Here is a 10195-nt window from a genome sequence, read left to right as displayed (position 1 = left end):
GAGGGACCACTCTCTCCGCGACTCCCTTGTCCGCTCCACACTCCCCTCCAGCCCCACCTCACCCGGCACTTTTCCCTGCAACCGCAGGAAGTGCTACACCTGCCCCCACACCTCCTCCCTCACCCCCATCCCAGGTCCCAAGAAGACTTTCCACATCAAGCAGATGTTCACCTGCACATCTGCTAATGTGGTATACTGCATCCGCTGTACCCTTTGTGGCCTCCTCTACATTGGGGAAACCAAGCGGAGGCTTGGGGACCGCTTTGCAGAACACCCATGCTCGGTTTGCAATAAACAACTGCACCTCCCAGTCGCGAACCATTTCAACTCCCCCTCCCATTCCTCAGACGACATGTCCATCCTGGGCCTCCTGCAGTGCCACAACGATGCCACCCGAAGGTTGCAGGAACAGCAACTCATATTCCGCTTGGGAACCCTGCAGCCCAATGGTATCAATGTGGATTTCACAAGCTTCAAAATCTCCCCTCCCCTTACCGCATCCCAAAACCAGCCCAGCTTGTCCCCGCCTCTCTAACCTGTTCTTCCTTCCACCTATTCCCTCCTCCCACCTCAAGCCCCACCCCCATTTCCTACCTACTAACCTCATCCCGCCCCCTGGACTGACCTATCTCCTCCCTAACTCCCCACCTACACTCACCTTTACTGGCTCCATCCCCCCTCTTTGACCTGTCTGTTTCCTCTCTACCTATCTTCTCCTCTATCCATCTTCTATCCGCCTCCCCCTCTCTCCCTATTTATTTCAGAACGCCCTTCCCCTCCCCCATTTCTGATGAAGGGTCTAGGCCCGAAACGTCAGCCTTCCTGCTGCTATGATGCTGCTTGGCCTGCTGTGTTCATCCAGCTCTACACCTTGTTATCTCAGAGTTACTATGACAATATGATTTCCACATATCATCAGATGATCTTTATTCTTCAGAACATTATCTGATGCGAGATTGAATTTTGGACCCATTGTCCATTCTTTCACTTTCTTATTCTCCACTCTTTCTGTCCATTTTGGTTGTCTGTGGAACTAGCTTCTTGTTCATCATTCTGAACATTCAACCAATTGTGAAACTTCAACAGTATTTTGCAGACCCACAATTACCATATCCTGGATCCCTTCATAATATGTTACCTGAGCATCAACTCTAGTGTTTTCATTTTCAATATAATAGTTCTCTTGTGTGTGTCATAGAGTCATAGAGTCACACAGCACAGAAAAAGACCCTTTGATCCAACGAGTCCATGACACCAAGTTTCCCAAACTGAACTAGTCCTACTTGCCTGCATTTGGTCCATATCCTTCTAAACCATTCCTTTTCATGTACCTGTTCAGTTGTCTTTAAATGTTGTAACTGTACCTGCATTGACCACTTCCTCTGGCAGTTCATTCCACGTATGTGAAAAAGTTGCCCATCAGATCCCTTTTAAATCTTTCTCTCCTCACCTTAAAAATACGTCATCTAGTTTTGAGCTCCCCCACCTTCGGTAAAAGACCTTTGCTATTCACCTTATCAATTCTCTTCATGATTTTATAACTCATAAGATCACCCTCAACCTACTATGGTCAAGAGAAAAAAAGATCCAGCATATCCAACCTCTCCTTATAACTCAAACCCTCCATTCCTTGCAGCATTCTGGTAAATCTTTTCTGAACCCTCTCTCATTTAATAATATCTAACTTATAGCAGGGCAACAAGAACTGTAGACAGTACTCTAACAGTGGCCTTACCAATGTACTGTGCAACCTCAACATGATGTCCCAAATCCTATACTCAATGGTCTGAGCAATGAAGGCAAGTGTGCTAAGTGCCTTCTTAACCACCCTGTGATGCAACTTTCAAAGAACTATCTATGCACATGAACCTCTAGGTCTCTCTGTTTGACAACACACCCCATTAATTGTATAAGTCCTGCACTTGTTTGTTTCACTAAAATGTAATACCTCACAGTTATCCAAATTAAACTCCATCCTGCCATTCCTCAGCCAATTGGCCCAATTGATCAAGGTCTATCCTTTACATTATTATGACCCAGCACTTGATCTATCATATTTTATTTTTCAGGAACATCATCACAAAATACATGAGAACTTGTGTCTACCTTTAGCAGCTGCTCAGAATCCAAGATTTTGTCATTCGTTACAAATAATTGTGAGGAATGAACCTTAACAGGTGGTATAATGGTATTCTAACTGGATAAAATGTAGATCCACTAGCTTCCCAAAAATCATTGTCTTTGCACGCTCCACACCAAAATTCATTTGTGCCTCCTTTGGAGAAGGTTTACTCAGCAGTGTGGTATCTCTTTAAAGATTACATCAGTACTTATTAGATGGCTGACTCCAGCTATATTACATCTAATTACAAATCTGTTTAGTGATGCATTTTCATCTCCTACTTTAAGCAAGTGGCATTCTTATATTACTTAATCTTGTATCCATCCTCATTACTTATTGAATCATGGTAAGAATTTATCCAAAGGCGAAATACTTTGATGCTGGAAATTGAAACAAACAAATGCTTGAGATACTCAGTAAATTGGGCAGTATTTATGGAAAGAAAAGTAGTTACTATTTCAGGGCACTGACTTTTTGTCACAACAGACACTGCCCTATCTGTTATATAGACCATAAGATATAGAAGCAAAATTAGGCTATTCAGCCCATCGAGTCTGCTCCACCTTTTGATCATGGCTGACAAGTTTCTCAATCCTATTCCCCTGCCTTCTCCCAGCAAACCCTGATCTTCTTAAAATCAAGAACCTATCCATCCCTGTGTTAGGTATACTCTATGGCTTGGCCTGCATAGTCATCTGCAGCAATGAGTTTCACAGATGAACCACCTTCTGGCTGAAGAAATTCCTCCTCATCTCAGTTCTAAAGGATTGTCCCTGCATTCTGAGGCTGCACCCTATGGACCTAGCCTCTCTTAATAGTGGAAACATCTTCTCCACATCCACTCTATTCAAGTTCTCTCAAAATACTGAAAGTTTGAATCAGATCCCCTCATATCCTTCTAAACTTCATCAAATACAGACCCAGAGTCCTGAGTTGCTCCTCATAAGACAAGACCTGCATCCCCAGGATCATTCTTGCAAACCTCCTCTGGACCACCTTCAAGGTCAGCGTATACTTCTGTAGATACGGGGCCCAAAACTGCTCACAATATTTCAAATGAGGTCTAACCAGAACCTTATGCGGCCTTAGCAGTACATCTCGGTTTTTATATTCTAGCCACCTTCAAATAAAAGTTAAGATTGCATTTGTCTTCCTAACTTCCAACTGAATGTGAATGTTAACCTTAAGTGAATCCTGACCTTGAACTCCCAAGTCCATTTGTGCTTTAGATTTCTGAAGCTTTTCCCTATTTAGAAAAGTCTACATTTTACCTATCTGTTCCACATGCTGTCAAAGTGTAAGCATTAACCAATACCTCAAAGTTAAAACCAGAAGAACTGCAGATGCTGTAAATCAGGAACAAAAACAGAAGTTGCTGGAAAAGTTCAGCAGGTCTGACAGCATCTGTGAAGAAAAATCAGAGTTAATGTTTCGGGTCCGGTGACCTGTTCTGAGGAAGGTCCAGACCTGCTGAGCTTTTCCAGCAACTTCTGTTTTTGTATCCCAAAGTCAAATGTGTCCATGAGTATTACAATCATCACAGAACTAAAATTCTTTGTGACTCACATAATTTGCTCATAGTTATCTTCATTCTCTTCCTCAGAACTCTCTTGTATTCTGTAATTTCAAAGGGCCTGTTATTATGTTTATGTCTGAAAGGGCCCAAAAGGATTAATTATCGAGGAGATCCATAGCCATCACTCAAATGATGACATCGTATGAATTTGATGGCAGAACAGCTTAGAATCTTAAAGCAGTAAACAGTATGTTCCTTTTAGATGGAAGGTTAAGACTAGTAGGTGTAAGGAATGTTGGATGACTAGACAAGCTGAAGCTCTGGTCAAGAAAATGAAGGAGGCAAATGTCAGGTAGAGAGGGCTGGGATCAAGTGAATCCCTAGGGAGTATTAGGACAGTATACTTAAGAGAAAAATCAGGAAGGCAGAAAGGGGACATGAGATATCTTTGGCAAATAGAATTAAGGAGAATCCAAAGAGATTCTACTAATATATTAAGGGAAAATGAGTAACTAGGGAAAGAACATGCCCATTTAAGCTCAACAAGGCCATCTAAATGTGGAATCATAGGAGATGGCTGAGATACTAAATGAGTATTTCATGCCAGTATTCACTGAGGAGGAGGATATGGAAGTTAGAGAACTTGAGGAAATAAATAGCGATACCTTGAAAAGTATCCATATTACAGAAGAGGAAATTCTTGACATCTTAAAACACATAGAGATGGATAAATCACTGGGACCTGAGCAGGTGAATCCCAGAACTTTGCAGGAAGCTAGGGAAGAGATTACTGGGACTTTTGCTGAGATATTTGTGTCATTGTTAGTCATACATGAGGTGCCAGAAGACTGGATAAAAACTGAAAGAACTTTGGATATTGTAAATCAGGAACAAAAACAAAGTTGCTGTAAAAGATCAGCAAGTCTGGCAGCATCTGTGAAAGAAAAAACAAAGTTAACCTTACGGGTCCGGTGACCCTTCCTCAGAACTGAGGAAGTTAGCAAGGTTAGATCACATGGAATCCAGGGGAAGCTAGCCAATTGGATACAAAATTGGCTTGAAGGTAAGAGACAGGGAATGGTGGTGGAGGGTTGTTTTTTGGACTGGAACCCAGTATTGTGCTGCAAGAAGTCAGGTGGGGAGCAGATGGGTTGATGGTAATGCTTTACATCATTTATATAAATGACTTGAATGTGAATATAAGAGATATGGTTAGTAAGTTTGCAGATAACACCAAAATTAGTGGTGTAGTGGACAGGGAAGAAGGTTTTCTCAGAGTACAATGGGATCTTGATTCAATGGGCTGATGGGCTGAGGAGTAGCAGATGAAGTTTAATTTAGATAAGTGTGAGGTGATGCATTTTGATAAGGCAAATTAGGGCAGGACTTATACACTTAATGGTAAGGTCCTGGGGAGTGTTGCCAAACAAAAGGACCTCGGGGTACATGTGCATATTTCCTTGAAATTGGAGTCAAAAGTAGACAGGGTGATGAAGAAGGCATTTGGCACACTTACCTTCATTGGTGGGTCCATTGAGTATAGGAGTTGGGGTGTCATGTTGCAGCTGTACAGGATATTTGTTAAGCTACTTTTAGAATACAGCATTCAAATCTGATCTCCCTGCTATAGCAAATATGTTGTTAAACTTGAGATTTACAAGGATGTTGCCAAGGTTGGAGGGTTTGAGCTATAAAGAGAGGCTGAATAGGCTGGGGCTATTTTCCTTGGAACATCAGAGGCTGGGGAGTGACCTTATGCAGGTTTCTAAAATCATGAGGGGCATGGATAGGGTGAATAGCTAAGATCTTTTATCCCAGGGTTTGGAAGTCCAAAACTAGACAGCATAGATTTTAGGTGAGAGGGGAAAGATTTAAAAGGGACCTGAGGTAGCTTTTTTCATGCAGAGAGTGGGGAGTGTATGGAAAAACCTGCCAGAGGAAGTGGTGGAGGGGGGCACAATTGCAACATTTAAAAGTCATCCGAATTGGTACATTAATAGGAAGGATTTAGAGGGATTATGGGAAAAATGCTGGCAAATGGGACTAGATCAGATTAGGATATCTAGTCAGCATGGATGAGTTGGACTGAATGGTCAGTTTCTGTGCTGTATGACTCTATGACTCTATGAATAAGACATCACATCAAAATCCTCCTCAAAGCTTGAGTAATAATATGTATCATATCTATGTAACCTGTAACAACTTGTTGCTAACATCCAGTGAACTACTTCTTGTTCAACGCAACAGGCTTTTCTAGTTAGACAAAGAAGTGGTCACAGACTAGAGCAGATTAAGCAGTTCCCATAGATCTCTATAGTTAAACAGTATGGTGGCAGTATACCTATCACATATCATATTGTCTCACCTCACTGGAATCATGCACTTGGAAACTGAGCCCTACAATTCTCAGGATCACCACAAAAGTTACAAATTTTATTAAAGTGTGCAAAGTTCCCCAATTTGTCTGTCTTTTAGACCAAGTTAACAGAAATTAGGAACCAACTTTTTGTACTTAACAGGAATTAGTATTCATTGCAATAAAAAAGTTGCAAGTAAACAACTATGAACTGTTATTATATAACTCTACTATTTAAAACTCTAACCCCTTACAAAACTCCCCTTACACATACAGGCAACAATATAATGGTATTATGTGTGCAAGAAAAGGCGGGAAGATTGTTCAATCATCCCTGTCCACAGGCTTCACAGAGATAAGCTTTTTGCTTGCCAGGGTTTGCTTGGTCATCAATATCTCTCTTCTTCAGGTGATTTCCACTTTCTTGCAGGAGACACAGAGCGACTGGTTCACAATTTAGAATTAGCATAATTGTCACATGCACTCAAATGAGTGCAGTGAAACGTTTGCAATCTCGCCGCTTATGGCACCATCCCAGGTACAAGATACCTAGGTTCACCTACTTTAGTATTTGGTATAAAATTGAAAGAATAATTTTCAATGTGTCTTAGTCATAAGCCAACAAGAACTCTGCAAATCAATCAGGTACTTGCTGCCAGTTGGATCTCATTTGGCACACACACCTCTGGTGCCATCCTGTCAGTAGTAACTCTTTCCCGCTGTTTGAACAAGCTGTAGTATAGACGGCACGTATAATGAGTGCTGGTACCTTGCTTTTTAAAAATGCAAGAATCCTCAATTTTCAAGACAATCCTTTTCCCATTTCAGTCCACAATCAGAACTGCAGAAAAATACAAATATACCATCTATATATGATTGCAATTTATAAGAAGAAAGAAAAATGTATTTCAGCAGAAGATATGAGATACACAAATAATATTTTATCACACTTCAAACCATTTATCCTTCCTTTCCCTTTATACAGGCTTATCTAATCATTGAGTTATAGAGTCCTACAGCATGGAGGCAGGCTGTTCAGCCCAAACGGGTCCATGCCAACCAAAATGTCCATCCATGCTAATCCCATTTCCCTGCACTTGGCCGATATCCTTTTAAACCTTTCCTGTCCATGTATTCATTCAAATGCCTTTTAAACGTTGTTAATGTACCCGCCTCAAACACTTCCATTGACAGCTCATTCCATATGCCGCTGCGTTGAAAAGTTTCCCCTCAGGTTCCCATGTATTCTTTTGCCTCTTAGCTTAAACTGATGCCCTCTAGTCCTCGGCTCCCCAACCCTGGGAAAAAGACTGAGTCCATTCGCCCTATCCATGCCTCTCATGATTTTATACACTTCCATAAGATCCTCCCTCAGTCTCCTACACACCAAAGAAAAAAGGTCCTAGCTTGTCCCAGTTTCCCTTGAGTCCTGGCAACATCCTTGTAACTTTCTTCTGCACTGTTTCCAGTTTAACAACATCCTTTGTACAGAAAGATGAATAAAACCGAACACAATACTCCAAGTGTGGCCTCACCAATGTCCTGTACAACTGCAACATAACTTCCCAACTTCTATACTCAATGCCCTGACTGATGAAAGCCAGTGTGCCAAAAGCCTTCTTCACTGCCCTGTCTACCTGTGACTCCACTTTCAGAGAATTGTGTACCTGAACTCCAAGGTCCCTCTGTTTTACTACACTCCTTAAGGCCCTACCATTCACCATGAAACTCCTACCTTGATTTGACTTTCCAAAATGTAACACCTCACACTTATCTGTATTAAACTCTATTTGACATTTCTCAGTCCACTTCCCCAGCTGATCAAGATCCTGCTGTAACTTCAGATAACCTTCCTCACTGTCCACGATACCACCTATTTTTGTTCAGTCCACAAACTTACTAATTGTGTCTTGTACATTTTCATTCAAATCATTGATATTGATAACAAACAGCAATGGGCCTAGCACTGCCCCCTGGGGTACACTACTAGTCACAAACCTCCAGTCAGATAAGCATCCTTCCACTATTACTCTCTGCTTCCTACCATCAAGCTAATTGTGTATCCGATTTGCCAGCTCTCCTTGGATTCCATGCAATCTAACCTCCCAGAGAAGCCTACCATGTGGAACCTTATCAAAGGCCTTACTGAAATCCATATAGACTACATCTACCGCCCTGCCCTCATCAACCTTCCTGGTCATTTCATCAAAGAGCATGAGGCATGATCTCCACTTACAAAGCCATGCTGACTACTTCTCATCAAACTCTGTCTTTCCAAATGCATATATATATTACCCCTCAGAATCTTCTCAAGTAACTTACCCACCACAGATATTAAGCTTAATGGTTTATAATTCCAAGGTTTTTCTTTGCAGCCCTTCTTGAATAAGGGCATAACATTTGCTACCCTCATTCTTCCAGGACCTCGCCCGTAGCTAACGTTGATGCAAATATATCAGCCAGGACCCACACAATTTCTTCTCTAGCCTCTCCTTAACATTTCTTAAACCTTTGACTATTCTGCCATTTTACGCTCAGGACAATCTATGTTCAATTGCATTCTCTTTTACATTAATGTGAATAACGTTTAAAATAAATGATTGAAACAAAAGATCCATTTGACAAGTCTCATATTTTGAGTTTTAAACATTACAATGAATGCTAGTGGACTATGATCAGAGTAAATTAATGTTTCTTTAACATGTCAGATGTAAACTTCAAAGAGGTGAAGAGCTAATAATACTCTCAAAGTCTCCTTCTCCATGGTAGAATATTTCCTCTGATTACTGGCATAATTTCTTAGAGAAGTACCCCACTGGTTTCTGTGTTCCTGATTCATTCTCCTGTAACAGGACTGCTGAGGTCTGGAAAAATCAGGGCAGCCACCACTTTTCAGTTATTAGGATTGCCTTTAGCTTCTCAAAGGCTGCCTGAAATTCTGCTGGCCATACCACATTTGCTTGTTTTTCTGCACTCAACCAATAATGAATGCTGTTTTATCAGTCTTGACATCTTGAGGTTAGGGATAGATGTTTGATTACTCTAGGGCAAGTCAGCATAAGGAGGGAGGGGAGTGTTGGATATTCTAAAGGGCATTAGGGTGGACAAGTCCCCACGTCCGGATGGGATCTATCCCAGGTTGCTAAGGGAAGGGAGTGAGGAAATAGCTGGGGCCTTAACAGATATCTTTGCAGCATCCTTGAGCATGAGTGAGGTCCCAGAGGACTGGATAATTGCTAATGTTGTCCCCTTGTTTAAGAAGGGTAGCACGGATAATCCAGGTAGTTATAGACCAGTGAGCCTGACGTCAATGGTGGGGAAGATACTGAGGGATAGGATCTATTTACATTTGGAAGAAAATGGGCTTATTAGTGATAGGCAGCATGGTTTTGTGCAGGGAAGGTCATGTCTTACCAATTTGATAGAATTCTTTTAGGAAGTGATAAAGTTGATAGATGAGGAAGGGCTGTAGATGTCATATACATGGACTTCAGTAAGGCGTTTGATAAGGTTCCCCATGGTAGGCTGATGGAGAAAGCGAAGTCGCATGGGGTCCAGGGTGTACTAGCTAGATGGATAGAGAACTGGCTGGGCAACAGGAGACAGACAGTTGTAGTGGAAGGCAGTTTCTCAAAATGGAGAACTGTGACCAGTAGTGTTCCATAGGGATCCATGTTGAGACCACTGTTGTTTGTGATCTACATAAATGATCTGGAGGAAGGTATAGATGGTCTGATTAGCAAGTTTGCAGATGACACTAAGATTGGTGGAGTAACAGATAGTGAAGGGGACTGTTGGAGAATGCAGCAGAATATAGATAGATTGGAGAGTTGGGCGGAGAAATGGCAGATGGAGTTCAATTCAGGCAAATGCGAGGTGATGCATTTTGGAAGATCCAATTCAAGAGAGCCCTGGCGAAAATTGATGCACAGAGAGATCTGGGTGTTCAGGTCCATTGTACTCTGAAGGTGGCAATGCAGGTCGATAGAGTGGTCAAGAAGGCATACAGCATGCTTTCATTCATCGGACGGGGTATTGAGTACAAGAGTTGGCAGGTCATGTTACAGTTGTATAGGACTTTGGTTCGACTACATTTGGAATACTGCGTACAGTTCTGATCGCCACATTACTAAAAGGACGTGGATGTTTTGGAGATGGTGCAGAGGAGGCCCACAAGAATGTTGCCTGGTGTGGAGGGCGC

The sequence above is a fragment of the Rhincodon typus genome, chromosome 1 (assembly GCF_021869965.1).
Source record: "Rhincodon typus isolate 14 chromosome 1, sRhiTyp1.1, whole genome shotgun sequence".
Lineage (NCBI taxonomy): Eukaryota > Metazoa > Chordata > Chondrichthyes > Orectolobiformes > Rhincodontidae > Rhincodon > Rhincodon typus.
Note: the sequence above shows the minus strand (reverse complement) of the source record.